Raw genomic sequence first — 15,916 nt, forward strand, 5'->3', positions numbered from 1 at the left:
CCATTTCTTTTTTTACCATCAGGTCACAAAACATGTAATCTTTAATGAATGATATGTTAAAAGATAACTTTAATTTTCTGAGATGTAATAAAAACATATTTATATGCCAAAGTCAGAACGTAACAGAAGTGTTGTGGACATATATATTCTCAATTTTAACAATGTAGAATTACTTTTTGAAACATAGGAAGGTGATGTTTTAGCAAATATAATTAATAAACATGTGTAGTAGAATAAACATACACATTCTTTCAATAAGATTAACATGGTATATAGCTAGATTGTAATTAATTTGTAACAGACGCGAGATGGACAATCGTAACAGAAGTAATGGAACAGACATCATTTTGGAACTCGTAGGCTTGACTTTGGCATATAAATATGTTTTTATTACATCTCAGAAAATTAAAGTTATCTTTTAACATATCATTCATTAAAGATTACATGTTTTGTGACCTGATGGTAAAAAAAGAAATGGTTTTAGGTGAATAAGTTCATGTCCCCATTTCAGTACCCATAAGCGTTGAATCACTCATATATATATATATATATATATATATATATATATATATATATATATATATATATATATATATATAAATTTTTTTTTTTTTTTCCCCCTTCCCCTGCTAATATTAAAAATGTCGTCTTGAGTTGCTCATGTGCATTCTTTAGGGTCTGATGTATATGATGAACCCTATGGTTTGTTTGTTTGGGCTCGGCTGCAACAGTTGCTCAAAAGAAATTGTCATGATTTTGACTGTGTGATGACTGTTCAGCTTGAATAAATATTAATATTACATGGAAATGAGTGTTTTTCACCCGGGACGTGGAGAACCAAAACCGTGACACAAATCTCTATATGTCACTCATGAAGAAATCCATGTGGAGTTGTTTTTGATAAATTTGGGGACTTTTTTGTTTGTGTAGCATAAAAAGAAAATCACACATTTGTCTTGAAGATATGAAGCTTATCTTCTTGTGTTGAAAAACTCGCATTTTTCATACGAAATGCGTCACGGATCTGAGCGACATATTTAAATAATATTAGCTGGCTTTTTTTCGTGGTATATCAGATATATATTCCATTCAGCTAGCATGATACTGAACGAGTCGAAGCCACGCTCCTTTCGGGTGTTCAGCACGTCTTTCTCTTTCAAAATCTAACGTATTTAACGAAGCAAACCTGACAGCTGTGTCGCTCACTTGCTAGCGTGGAAGTTTTACATCTCCGGTCTGTGACGTCATGTCTTGATAACCATCCATGCAGTATCGTAAACCATATTCAACGCTCATTCTCCATTGGCTGGAGTGACGTAATACACGTAGGATAAGCGATATGCTAACAATATTGCATGCTATCAAACCAAATGAATGAAACCCGCTAGAAGGGAATAGAACATGTTTGTTTTTATTCCAACGAAAGAGTGTCCTGTATGGATAATGATCACTGATATTTCACTCTGATGATGTCACTCCCACTTTTTTTTCCTGCTGATTACACGTGTTGTCAAAATGGCTAACTGTTCAAGATTAGCATTCTTCGTGCTGAAAATCTCACTCGTGATATCCATCCTACAGGTGAAGATAAACTTCATATCTTTGTGCTACCATGTAATATCTTCAATATGTTAGATGGTGAACAAATACAATCATTAATCCATTATTTATCCCATTGGGCTGCGTTTTGCTTCAGTCCGATGACTTTTTTTTTTTTAGTTGCTCAGAATTGACCAGGCTAGAATGAGGTGCATTAACAAGTGTACAGTTTGCATCCACATCTAATGAAGTTTCTGTTGTCGCACATCGTATTTGCAACCTTGACGAAATGTCTGCAAGTCGTTGCTGAAAGTCTTTGTGCTCCTTCTTACATTGCAAATAAATATATTCCTCAAGCCTGCCTCTGTATGTTTTAATTCAAGGGTGTGTGTGCGCTTTATAACAAACTATTGGGATTTAGAGCAACCAGCTCACACTATACAGTGGATATAAAGTGTATACACCCCATTAAAACCCATTAAAATGATAGGTTTTTCTGATTTTATGTTTAAAAAAAAAAAAGAGACCACGATAATTTCAAAACTTTCCCACCTTTACTGTGACCTATAACCTGTACAATTCAACTGAAAAACAAACAAATCTGTTGGGGGGGCATAAATTAAAATATATATAAATAAATAAATAAAATGTGTATGTGTACAATAAGCTGGTTGCATAAGTGTGCACACCTTTAAACTAGTACTTTGTTGAAGCACCTTTTGATTTAATTACAGCATTCAGTCTTTTTGGGTTCACACCTGCCATCAATTAAAATGACTCTGATTAACCCCAAATAAAGTTCAGACATTTACGGTACTCGGTTGCATCCTCCAGCAAAAGCCAGGGTTCACAGAGAGCTTACAAAGCATCGAAGGGATCTCATTGTTAAAAAATATCAGCCAGGAGAAGGGTATAAAAACATTTCCACGGCATTAGATATACCATGGAGCACAGTGAAGACCGTCATCAAGAAGAAGTGGAGAAAATATGGGACAACAGTGACATTACCGAGAACTGGACGTCCCTCCAAAATTGATGGAAAGACAAGATGAAAACTGGTCAGGGAGGCTGCCGAGAGGCCTACAGCAACACTGAAGGAGCTGCAGGGATTTCTGCCAAGTACTGGTTGTGTACTACATGTGACAACAATCTGCTGTATTCTCCATATGTCTGGACTATGAGGTAAGGTCAAAGAAAAACATCCAGGCCCGGATACATTTTACAAAAAAATACATCAACGCTCCCAAAAGCATGCGGGAAAATGTGTTATGGTCTGATGAAACCAAGGTTGAACTTTTTGGCCACAATTCCAAAAGCTATGTTTGGTGCAAAAACAACACTGCGCATCACTAAAAGAACCCCATACCCACGGTGAAGCATGGTGGTGGCAGCATCATGTTTTGGGGTTGTTTTTCTTCAGCTGGAACAGGGGTTTTAGTCAAGGTGGAGGGAATTATGAACAGTTCTAAATACCAATCAATTTTGGCCCAAAGCCTTCAGGTGTCTGCTAGAAAGCTGAAGATAAAGAGGAATTTCATCTTTCAGCACAACACTGACCCTGAAAAAGTTTTGGAACAGCCCAGCCAGAGCCCAGACCTAAATCCAGTTGAAAATCTGTGGGGTGACCCGAAGAGGGCTGTGCACAAGAGACGCCCTCGCAATCTGACAGATTTGGAGAGTTTTTGCAAGGAAGAGTGGGCAAATATTGCCAAGTCTAGATGTGGCAGGCTGATAGACTCCGACCCAAAAAGACTGAATGCTGTAATTAAATCAAAAGGTGCTTCAACAAAGTATTAGTTTAAGGGTGTGCACACTTATGCAACCAGCTTATTGGACATTTTTTTTTATTATTTGTTTTTCAGTTGAATTGTACAGGTTATGGGTCACATTAAAGGTAGGACAAGTTTTGAAATTATTTATCTTGGTTTCATTTTTTTTTTTTTTTTTACATCAGAAACACTGATCATTTTAACGGGGTGTGTATATTTTTTATATCCACTGTAGCTACAGCACTGAGGTGTGCTGCATCACTGCACAATCAGTTTAAAACAGACATTTAAATGAAGAAAAGTCAATAAAAGACAAGGTTTATTCTCTTCCTGTGGTTGTTCTACTGTATACACTCATCCGCTCGGCAACTGTGAAGAAAAAAAAAGAGGAGAGTCTGTCTTTCGTCCTGTTGCTTTAGAGGCAAGTACAGTCATTTATTTTGTTGTAATGAAGCTTTGAATCCAAATCACGTGTTCTTTCCAAGATTGGTTGACCACAAGTGTACAACGAGGAAGAAAAGTTGTTTCGCAATGCCGTTATCAGGAACTGAAAGACACACGAAGTAATTTATCGCAAGAGCATGTTGCCTCCTAAACAACCGGACAGAGACGCATTCTCTAATGTTATTCTGTACACATTCACTGGATATGAGCGATCATGCACTCTGATTGGCTACTCTACTACTAGGCTATCAGCTTGTATACCGTGAGTAGAGAAAAACAAAATGGCGGAGCGTGTTGCTGAACTAACCAAGGACGAAATAAAAACTACTTGAAAACAAAATACAAAGAGAATGAAAGGGTTTTTTTTTTTTCTCCAAGCATTATCACATTTTTCACAAATTGCTCCTGTCATTTCACTGCTTTGTTTACATTCTAAGTGGAAGTTATTTTGTCGGACATTTTGGAGAAAGTTTTTATTTATTGAATTTGCAAAAGTGTTCCGTTTCTCAAAATCCAGTGAATGTGGATAGAATAAAACAGTTATTCCACTCAATCCCATCATACATGGATTATAGACGACTCGGTGCTACGCGCCTCATCGCCTATCAGCTCATGTACGACTTGATTTTGCAGAATAACTGTTAAATTTTTTTATATGTATTTCGACGACTTTCTTGGTTTTTGTTGTAAATTCATCGTATATTTTTAGTTCAAGACAAATAAATGTGTTGTTTACCAGCTGGGAGGTCCATATGGTGAAATACCGTGACCGAGGTCTTGAAAGTACTGAGCGAGGCCCTCTGGGCCGAGGTCACAGTATTTCACCATACGGACCGGCCTTATGCTGGTAAAATATTTATTTTTTTCTTTACCAAATTCTAACAGAAAACGAGAGCGCCCGAAAGGGAAAACCGAACCGAGCCACCATTTTGAATCCTCATTCACGACTGTAATGCAAATTGCTTCCTCCTCGGTATACAAGTGCACTTCCATGGCAGGAAAAAAAAAAAAGCATTTTGCCGCCTATGTAGTCCCCTATTTATACAAATAGGAGTCATTCAGGATTCAGCCATGTTTTTGCTCAGCGTTAGCAACAGTTAGAGGTTTTTAGCTTTCTCCTGAAATGTTTTCTTTTATTTCTTCTTCCTCAGGGTAGTAAAACTCGCTTTCGCTGTGAACACTGTCGTTATCGCTATCCATGCTGTAAAATTAATGCTATTCTCCTGAGAAATGCTGGCAAAAGTTTATAAGATTTTTGATAATCTTTTATAAATAAATCTGGACAAAAAATTCTACTACCGGTATGTTTGTTGTGAACGAGTGAGTCGCCAGAGGTCCGTAACTGGGGTCCGTATCCTATCAGAGCGCAGGATTTGATGGAAACCGGACCACAAAAAAAATAGTTATTATTATTTGCATCTGAGGTGTCAGGAATAACCATTCAAGGGGTGTACTTTTGTAGGAAAATAATCAGTGATTTGGGTGATGTGATGAAATTGCAGTACAGTTAGTTACCGTCCCAAAGTTGATTATTTTCTGATGTATTATTGTTATTCCTTTCATCCTCCAGCAATTTGCCAATTATTGCGATTTTATTAAGTAAAAGAAATCTATTTAAAATTACTTTTACTGTTGTGGAACATCCATGAGACAAGTTCATTGAGGAGTCTCCCTCTCTCTTTTCAAACACTTGATTCTTTACTGTTGATGGTTCGGATCAATTCAACACACTGCAAAAAATGGCCTTTCAAAAATAAGAAATAAAAGATTAAAACGAAGCATATTTGCTTGAATCAGGTGAAAAAAATCTGCCAATGGAACTCGTCAAATTTGACTTGGTAAGATTTCTTAAAGTAAGATGAAAAATCTAACCTGTTTTTAGATGAAATAATTCCAAAATAAGATTGGGGAACTTATTATGCGAGATCTGATTAACTCAAAATGGTTCTTATAACAAGATCGTACTTCTTACATTTAGCCATTCAAGTCATTTTTATTTATTTCATTTTAAGGGTATTTCACTTAAATTCATGACAAAGTCTTAGCAGTAAAAACTGAATTTAAGATAAATATACTAATATTAGGATTGTTAAATTCTACAACTAAGCATTGCTAGCTTAAAAGATTCTTCTTTTGTGACCTGTAATTAGTAAAATACTCTAGATATGAGACCAGAGACTATCTTGAATCAAGTTGACGACACGTGTAGCATTGCAACAAGTTTATTTTTTTTTCCCATTTCAACATTCAAACATTAAAACATCTCTTAAGATTCCACTTCCCCAGGACCTCAGGCACCAAAAAAAAAAAGTCTACGCATTTTGACTTGCAGTGCTTACACAACGCCAAAGCAACAGTGCAGTGTACGCGGGGTTTACAAGATCTATATCTGTGATGAATTTCAGTCATCCAGGTACATAGTAATCTGTGGTTGGTTGAAGAGAGCAAATGGACTTGCTTGAAGATTCTTGAAAACGTTTCGCCTCTCATCCTAAAGGCTTCCTCAGTTCTGTCTGACTAAAGGGAGTATCCAGGGGTTAAATTGGGCCGGGGCTGTCCGGGGCTGAGCCCCAGCACATAAGCTCGGAGCGGATGGCATATGATCACGCACACATCAAAAGCAACAAACCCTTTTCACGATTTTCAGTTCTGAATAATTAAATATCGTTTTATTAATCAATAAACCCATGACTTTTATGAGAGAGATCATAGTTTTCCTGATAAGACGACCTGTCAAAGCTATTTAGAACAGAACTTGCGATCAGAGATTCTGGTTTCTGGAACACTGCGTGGGTTGCCAATTCCGCTTTTTATAAGCGACTTTGGGGTTTCTTTTTTTGTGAGCTCGCTTTAAAAAAAAAAATCAGAAGTCGTGGTTTGCGGGTTTTTGGGCTTGTGTTTCAGCGTTGTGACTTGTTTATAATTTTCTCCGTACACCGTCTCCCCTTTTATATATAAATTTCAAATTTTCTCACTGAACATTTCTCCTTCACATTTTTCACCTGTAGGCATGTGACAAGATTTAACATGATATTGCTCAACCTACCTCTGTAAAGTCAGCTAACAACTTATTAAAATGCACCAGAATTCAGCAAATAACATGTATGATAATAAAAAACTTCTGGGGGAGGACCCCCAGACCCCCCACTAATCATTTCCTTCAAACCAATGTACAACAACCTGTACAATCTGTTACATTGGCCAACCAATCTACATTCAAACTGCCATAATGTGTAGGGGGGCACTACAAGACACACATAGGCCTACAACACACAGATAAGGTGTATATCTCTGTGCAATATGATATGGTTATCAAATTAGAGGGTTATTTTCCAAAAAGTATATTGGGGCAGGGTGGCAGGGGCGGGTACGAGGCAGAGCCCCCCCACATAACCAATCCCAATTTAACCCCTGGGAGTATCCCTTATCTCTCATCCTTTAGGATGAGAGGCGAAACGTTTTCAAGAATCTTCAAGCAAGTCCAGTTGCTCTCTTCAACCAACCACAGATTACTATGTACCTGGATGACTGAGATTCTTCACAGATATGTTTCTACACACTTTGGGATGAGTTCCCTTCGACTGGTGCGGGAGTATGAGAGGACTTCCAGAAAACTGGCAGACATCTTAGCCAGAGAGGATCGTTCATTTTTGTCAACCTGGAATGACCATCGCTGAACAGAGGTGGGTGTCTATGACATCTTTTATCAACTACCTACAATGCAGCCATCAGCATTCTGATTCGGATTCTATGATGATCCATGAGAGGATAAATACTGGATACTCCCTATTAGTCAGACAGAACTGAGGAAGCCTTTCGGATGAGAGGCGAAACGTTTTCAAGAATCTTCAAGCAAGTCCAGTTGCTCTCTTCAACCAACCACAGGTTTACAAGATCAGGCACAAAAAAAAAAAGTCTACGCATTTTGACTTACAGTGCTTACACAACGCCAAAGCAACAGTGCATTTTGGGGGCACTGACTATTCCTGTGTACGAGGGGTTTACAAGATCAGGCACAAAAAAAAAACCCAAAAAACACTGAACTTAAAGTGCCATTCCACCATTGGATGTATTTTTTTTGGCATAAAATACAATATATTTTATGACAACATGACTAGACAGAGAAATCTTTTAGCTTCAAAATGATAAACAATTTTTTGACAACAACAAGTATATTAATTTTGCGACCAAAGTCACCTACCCTTTTAATTTCCGCACGGTAGTGAAACGTGATGTCATCGGCAGGTTCCCCTTCTTGTGTACAGTACGTGTGACGTGGCACAGATTATCAGCAATGGCGGATAGAACGCGATTTCCACTTGTCGATTGCTGTGCCGATATTCACCATCGACCGTCTCCTTTGGGCATCACTTGCTATTTTCCTTCGCTTCTTTTCCGAAGCTGACAATCGCGTTCTATCCGCCATTGCTGATAATCACACGTGACGTGGTACACAAGAAGGGGAACCTGCCGATGACCTCACGTTTCACTACCGCGCGGAAATTAAAAGGGTAGGTGACTTTGGTCGCAAAATTAATATACTTGTCGTTGTCAAAAAATTACGTTTGATATATCATTTTGAAGCTAAAAGATTTCTCTGTCTAGTCATGTTGTCATAAAATATATTGTATTTTATGCCAAAAAAATACATCCAATGGTGGAATGGCACTTTAACTCACAGCATTCCAAAAAGACCTCAGTAAAACGCCCTCCACTCACTCATAGCCTTTTTGAAGGCACTTGTCTGGTCTAGAGTCTGTAGAGCATCTAGAAGGAGCTCACTCTGAATGACTGAGAAAACACTCGCAGTAAACTGAGGATCTGTAAGGTGGAGTTGAATTGTAATGAAAGATTCAAAGATTTCAGTAAAGTTCATTAATTCCCAAAACAAGCATACTTTTTTTTTCTTGAAACAAGATGAACCGCATTTAACAAATGTCCAAAATGTACTTACTTGATTAAAAAAAAAAACTGTTTTATTTTCAAAGGTGCTCCAAATAAGACTTTTTGTCTAGACAAGATTTTCAAGATGGACTGTCTAAAAACTAGCCTTTCTAGCTAAATGAGGTTTTGCTTGTTGGGCAATTATGTCTTATAATAAGGGTGGCTAGATGTTTTGACTTGAAAATAGACAAATAAACTTCCTAAGATTTTTAATTTTTTACAGTGCAGCGCTGTGCTATAAAATAAATTCGCAAGCGTTTTTGTTTGTTTGTTTCCTCTCTTTTCTCTCCAATTCTCCATGGACTCGTGGCTATCTGGAAAACTGTCCAGCTGAACAAAAATCCGCTCCGTCCCTTTTCAGACCTGACTGGACACGGTATTAAACCCAGTTCTCTTTTCTTCAGATCCATGCTTTAATCCTATCATATCCTTGCCATCTTCCAAAGATGAAGAAACGGCTGAACGGTAACCCTGCTGACGAAATATTACACATGCGGACGAGACGAGAAGGACGTTACACAATTCAGAGGTAAGAACGACAACACTGGAAGTGAACGGTTGTGTGTATGAGCACTTGTTTGCTTTGACAAGAATAATAAGAGGGAATTGATTGTGTTCCAGGATGTGTGTGTATGTAACTTCTCTAAAGTCTTTACTGCTATAAAGAAGTGCCTCGACCACAGTGTGTTCACTTTTTTACAGCGAATCTACAACCCCGATTCCAAAAAAGTTGGGACAAAGTACAAATTGTAAATAAAAACAGAATGCAATAATTTGCAAATCTCAAAAACTGATATTGTATTCACAATAGAACATAGACAACATATCAGATGTCGAAAGTGAGAGACATTTTGAAATTTCATGACAGCAACACATCTCAAAAAAGTTGGGACAGGGGCAATAAGAGGCTGGAAAAGTTAAAGGTACAAAAAAGGAACAGCTGGAGGACCAAATTGCAACTCATTAGGTCAATTGGCAATAGGTCATTAACATGACTGGGTATAAAAAGAGCATCTTGGAGTGGCAGCGGCTCTCAGAAGTAAAGATGGGAAGAGGATCACCAATCCCCCTAATTCTGCGCCGACAAATAGTGGAGCAATATCAGAAAGGAGTTCGACAGTGTAAAATTGCAAAGAGTTTGAACATATCATCATCTACAGTGCATAATATCATCAAAAGATTCAGAGAATCTGGAAGAATCTCTGTGCGTAAGGGTCAAGGCCGGAAAACCATACTGGGTGCCCGTGATCTTCAGGCCCTTAGACGGCACTGCATCACATACAGGCATGCTTCTGTATTGGAAATCACAAAATGGGCTCAGGAATATTTCCAGAGAACATTATCTGTGAACACAATTCACCGTGCCATCCGCCGTTGCCAGCTAAAACTCTATAGTTCAAAGAAGAAGCCGTATCTAAACATGATCCAGAAGCGCAGACGTCTTCTCTGGGCCAAGGCTCATTTAAAATGGACTGTGGAAAACTGTTCTGTGGTCAGACGAATCAAAATTTGAAGTTCTTTATGGAAATCAGGGACGCCGTGTCATTCGGACTAAAGAGGAGAAGGACGACCCAAGTTGTTATCTGCGCTCAGTTCAGAAGCCTGCATCTCTGATGGTATGGGGTTGCATTAGTGCGTGTGGCATGGGTAGCTTACACATCTGGAAAGACACCATCAATGCTGAAAGGTATATCCAGGTTCTAGAGCAACATATGCTCCCATCCAGACGACGTCTCTTTCAGGGAAGACCTTGCATTTTCCAACATGACAATGCCAAACCACATACTGCATCAATTACAGCATCATGGCTGCGTAGAAGAAGGGTCCGGGTACTGAACTGGCCAGCCTGCAGTCCAGATCTTTCACCCATAGAAAACATTTGGCGCATCATAAAACGGAAGATACGACAAAAAAGACCTAAGACAGTTGAGCAACTAGAATCCTACATTAGACAAGAACGGGTTAACATTCCTATCCCTAAACTTGAGCAACTTGTCTCCTCAGTCCCCAGACGTTTACAGACTGTTGTAAAGAGAAAAGGGGATGTCTCACAGTGGGAAACATGGCCTTGTCCCAACTTTTTTGAGATTTGTTGTTGTCATGAAATTTAAAATCACCTAATTTTTCTCTTTAAATGATGCATTTTCTCAGTTTAAACATTTCATATGTCATCTATGTTCTATTCTGAATAAAATATGGAATTTTGAAACTTCCACATCATTGCATTCCGTTTTTATTTACAATTTGTACTTTGTCCCAACTTTTTTGGAATCGGGGTTGTAAATTTAATTTCATCCTTTGAGGAAAATGGACATCGTATTTTAGTCACTTGTCATTTTTTACTCGTCCACTTGAACTCGTCTACGTTTTGAACTGAAATGGATCAAACTGGGAATATTACATGGTAATGTGAGACAAAATGGTGACTAATATTAAAGTGGAAAAAAAAACAATCTAGTTTGTTAGTTGGTTGAGAAATTCGGACTATTTCGTCGCTGTAAGTGAGGAAGAATTACAAATGATAGAAAATGCTGTTCCTAAATAAAAGCACTAAAGATGCGACAAAGAAGTTTGGTCTAAAACTGTTCAAAAGTTTGGGGTCACCCAGACAATTTTGTGTTTTCCATGAAAAGTCACACTTTTATTTACCACCATAAGTTGTAAAATGAATAGAAAATATAGTCGAGACATTTTTCTGGCCATTTTGAGCATTTAATCGACCCCACAAATGTGATGCTCCAGAAACTCAATCTGCTCAAAGGAAGGTCAGTTTTATAGCTTCTCTAAAGAGCTCAACTGTTTTCAGCTGTGCTAACATGATTGTACAAGGGTTTTCTAATCATCCATTAGCCTTCTGAGGCAATGAGCAAACACATTGTACCATTAGAACACTGGAGTGAGAGTTGCTGGAAATGGGCCTCTATACACCTATGGAGATATTGCACCAAAAACCAGACATTTGCAGCTAGAATAGTCATTTAGCACATTAGCAATGTATAGAGTGGATTTCTGATTAGTTTAAAGTGATCTTCATTGAAAAGAACAGTGCTTTTCTTTCAAAAATAAGGACATTTCAAAGTGGCCCCAAACTTTTGAATGGTAGTGTAAGGTGGGATTGTGATTTATTTTATCGATTTCAAAACAAAGTATTTGATGTGACTCGGCGTAGATGAGTGACGCACATCTGCGGCGTGACTTTATTACATTTGCATGCCGCTTTTGAAGTTTGAAATAAATGCAAGTTTTTAAAGAATCGCCTGTGTATTTATACTAAAACAATTATCAACCTCAGGCCCAGTGAATATCGGTGAATTATAACCTCGACTTCTGTGAATAATTGTTAAAAAATAATTACTCAGTTAAAAGGCTGACAAACAGCTTTCATTAAGAAAATGAACAGATCGTCCTGTTACTCCCAACAAACCTGCAAAAAGCTGAACAAATTCTTGAACACGTCTATCTTTTCAACAGTTTAACAATAAAACATTGACTTTTATTCCAAAATTACTGGAAAGCAAATTCAACTTTTCTCCTTTCATTATTCTATGATATATTTCTCGTCCATGTGTCTGGATTGAACACAAGTATGCAGTGTGAAACTCTGCAGTCGCGATAATCACAGCGTTAATAATCCATGAGTGAGAGGTGAGCCATCCAAGGCACGCGCCAACATTATCTGAGATAACGAGATATTCTTGGACCCTCGACTCTTAAACTCGCATCGAAAGAATGATGCTCTTCTGTCCAGCTGACATTCTCATGACTGAGTTCAAAGATTCAAAGATATAATGCTGTCGTGTTGGTTTAGAATGTACTCAACAAAAAACAAGACAGATTCTCAGTTAGGAGAACTTTGGAACGATAACATGGTTTTATCACCTTTGAGTTTGTTTCTGGAGTGAAGAACCTCTATCTCCAAAACAGTGTTCAATAGTGTTGAAACATGGACTATTACAGCAGCTACAGAGAATGTCATTTACAACCCCGATTCCAAAAAAGTTGGGACAAAGTACAAATTGTAAATAAAAACGGAATGCAATAATTTACAAATCTCAAAAACTGATATTTTATTCACAATAGAACATAGACAACATGTCAAATGTCGAAAGTGAGACATTTTGAAATTTCATGCCAAATATTGGCTCATTTGAAATTTCATGACAGCAACACATCTCAAAAAAGTTGGGACAGGGGCAATAAGAGGCTGGAAAAGTTAAAGGTACAAAAAAGGAACAGCTGGAGGACCAAACTGCAACTCATTAGGTCAATTGGCAATAGGTCATTAACATGACTGGGTATAAAAAGAGCATCTTGGAGTGGCAGCGGCTCTCAGAAGTAAAGATGGGAAGAGGATCACCAATCCCCCTAATTCTGCGCCGACAAATAGTGGAGCAATATCAGAAAGGAGTTCGACAGTGTAAAATTGCAAAGAGTTTGAACATATCATCATCTACAGTGCATAATATCAAAAGATTCAGAGAATCTGGAAGAATCTCTGTGCGTAAGGGTCAAGGCCGGAAAACCATACTGGGTGCCCGTGATCTTCGGGCCCTTAGACGGCACTGCATCACATACAGGCATGCTTCTGTATTGGAAATCACAAAATGGGCTCAGGAATATTTCCAGAGAACATTATCTGTGAACACAATTCACCGTGCCATCCGCCGTTGCCAGCTAAAACTCTATAGTTCAAAGAAGAAGCCGTATCTAAACATGATCCATGATCTCTTTAAATGATACATTTTCTCAGTTTAAACATTTGATATGTCATCTATGTTCTATTCTGAATAAAATATGGAATTTTGAAACTTCCACATCATTGCATTCCGTTTTTATTTACAGTTTGTACTTTGTCCCAACTTTTTTGGAATCGGGGTTGTATTTCATGAGCAAGGTGAAAGGTTATCATCCCTGTTGACATTCTCGTGTACATAATGTTCATAAATGGGCCTCACTGAGGCAACGAATGACTCGTGGTAAACGTTTTCATGGTGCAACCTTCATTTAAGGCTCGAATTCTCAAGCAGTTCATGGACAGCAGTCAAAAGTTGGACCATTAGCTATAAAAAGACGTGACTCATAGCTGAAAAAGAGACAGCAGGAGATCTTGAAGAGGAAAAACTTAGACGCTAGTGGAATAAAAGTGCACTGTTGGATCCGATGCGTCTAGAAATGCAATTTTAGTTTCACTGTTAATATCTTAAAATACCGATAACTCATCAGAAGTCCATCATCATCCAAGTCCCTCCCATGCCAGGACCGGGTCTTCCCAGGCAGTCTGCTGTCCCAGTACTATCCAGCTCTTTGAGGTGCATCAGTGCGACGCTGATCTCCGTTTCTATAGCCCTCGGCCTCTCATCTACTACGTCGCTAGGGTTACAGTGGGAGGCTTGTCCTCTGGTAACCGCGAGAGTTTGACTCCCCACTCACATCTATATTGCAGCGCCTTGCCAGGTGGCAGTAGGTACCATTTTTGTGGCTATTGCCTCATAGAAGCAAAGCGAGGCAGTAAGCCACTATGCCACCGCATTGTAAGAATGAGTGGAACAATAGCGCACTGCGGATGCGCATACGCATAACTATTACAATCACCAGAACGGCGAATCGTGATCTCGTGATACGAACAGTTGATCTTGCGTTATCAAAGGTACACAAGAACGAGTGGTGAAGCCACGATGTCATCGTGTTGTAAGAATGATTGTAACAATAGCGAAACTTCGTAACCAATCAGCACTTATCCTGATCAAGTTCGATTACCCGTCCTACTTCTTGATAAACTTCGGAACCAGAAACGAAATAAGAGAAACCTCGTTATAACTTCGCAATATCGGAAGATAATCAGTAGATAAAAAGATATAAATGAAATTCCCCTCGTGGCTGGCCGAGGCTACTGATTCGATATCAAGTAAGCGGTGTTTATTTTAAGAAAATTTACCTTTTGATTCTCACAGCTTTCGTTTGGTCCTTCTGAAAGGGCAAATGAAAGATTTTGTAAGTCGTTTTGAGCTTTTTGGCAGATATACCGAGAAGCCGATATCAAACTTCTGCTATTTGCTTTAATTTTTGAATTGTATTTTTTTATTTTAGAATCTTTACACTACACTTGCGAAACAAAATGTGCTCATTCGTACTAAATAATGCTTCGAAGACAATTCATGAACAAGTGCTTTCTTTCTGACTATTTTGAAAATAGATCGAGTTCACAGCGCTGCATTTTGAACAAAACACAGGAAACGAAATACTCCCAGCCCTGATGCTGCTCACAGCTTGGTGATGCTTGCGAAAGATGAGGCGAGTCTCACTGATAACATGTAGATGTGTGATATTTACTGTATGGACATGGGATCAGAAAACCTATATTTTATTTATAAGCAGCAGCCACATGGACCCATAGGGTAGCTATTTTTATGGTGGTCTTTGGTCCGAGTCGAACTCACAATCTCCTGGTCGAGAGGTGGACACGCTGACCACCAGACTCGTCAGAAAGTGTTAGTTAATTTTCTGGACCGGCAGCGCTGACTGCATTCACGCGCTCGTTCTAATACGTTATCGTTTCTTTCGTAACAGCTTATCGTAACTATCCTCATAAACGGATTTGTAACAGAAAAAGATGTGCTTTGTAACAATTTTCTGACTTCTTCAGGACGAAGGCGTGTCTATCTTCTTTACGGTTTCTCAGAAACACGATGACCTGTGTTTCTTAACTTCAAAACCGTAGCATGGTGACGGAACGACTGTTTATAGCTGCTATAATGTAACAGATAAAAGGAACTAAATTGTTTTGTGGATGTTCCACAACATTAAATGTAACTATAAATGGATAAAACATACTTTTTTAAAAATAATGTCAGCTTTGGCAAATTGCAGAGGTATAAAAGGAATAAAATGTTTCAAAGCATGACGCTATTGGAAATTATTCTATAGCACGAGCTACTTCGGGTAAAATCGCGCGCTCTGATTGGTTCCTTGGCAGGCAGAATTTTCCCGTAATGCCTGTGGGCGATTCTTTCCAAGGCACCTTTTCTCAAAAAACTGTTCATTATTTAGCATCATTTTGTTGAAAAATAAACCGATACAGAGAATATTTTTCTTTCTCAGAACATTTGTCATCACTCAAGTGGAGGAATAAATTCAGTTTTGAAACCGCTAACTGCTTATTCTGCATACATGACTCAACTACGTTACCGAAAGCAGCGTCATGCCTCATTATAATAACGTCT

Source organism: Neoarius graeffei, chromosome 6 (genome assembly GCF_027579695.1).
Source record: "Neoarius graeffei isolate fNeoGra1 chromosome 6, fNeoGra1.pri, whole genome shotgun sequence".
NCBI lineage: Eukaryota > Metazoa > Chordata > Actinopteri > Siluriformes > Ariidae > Neoarius > Neoarius graeffei.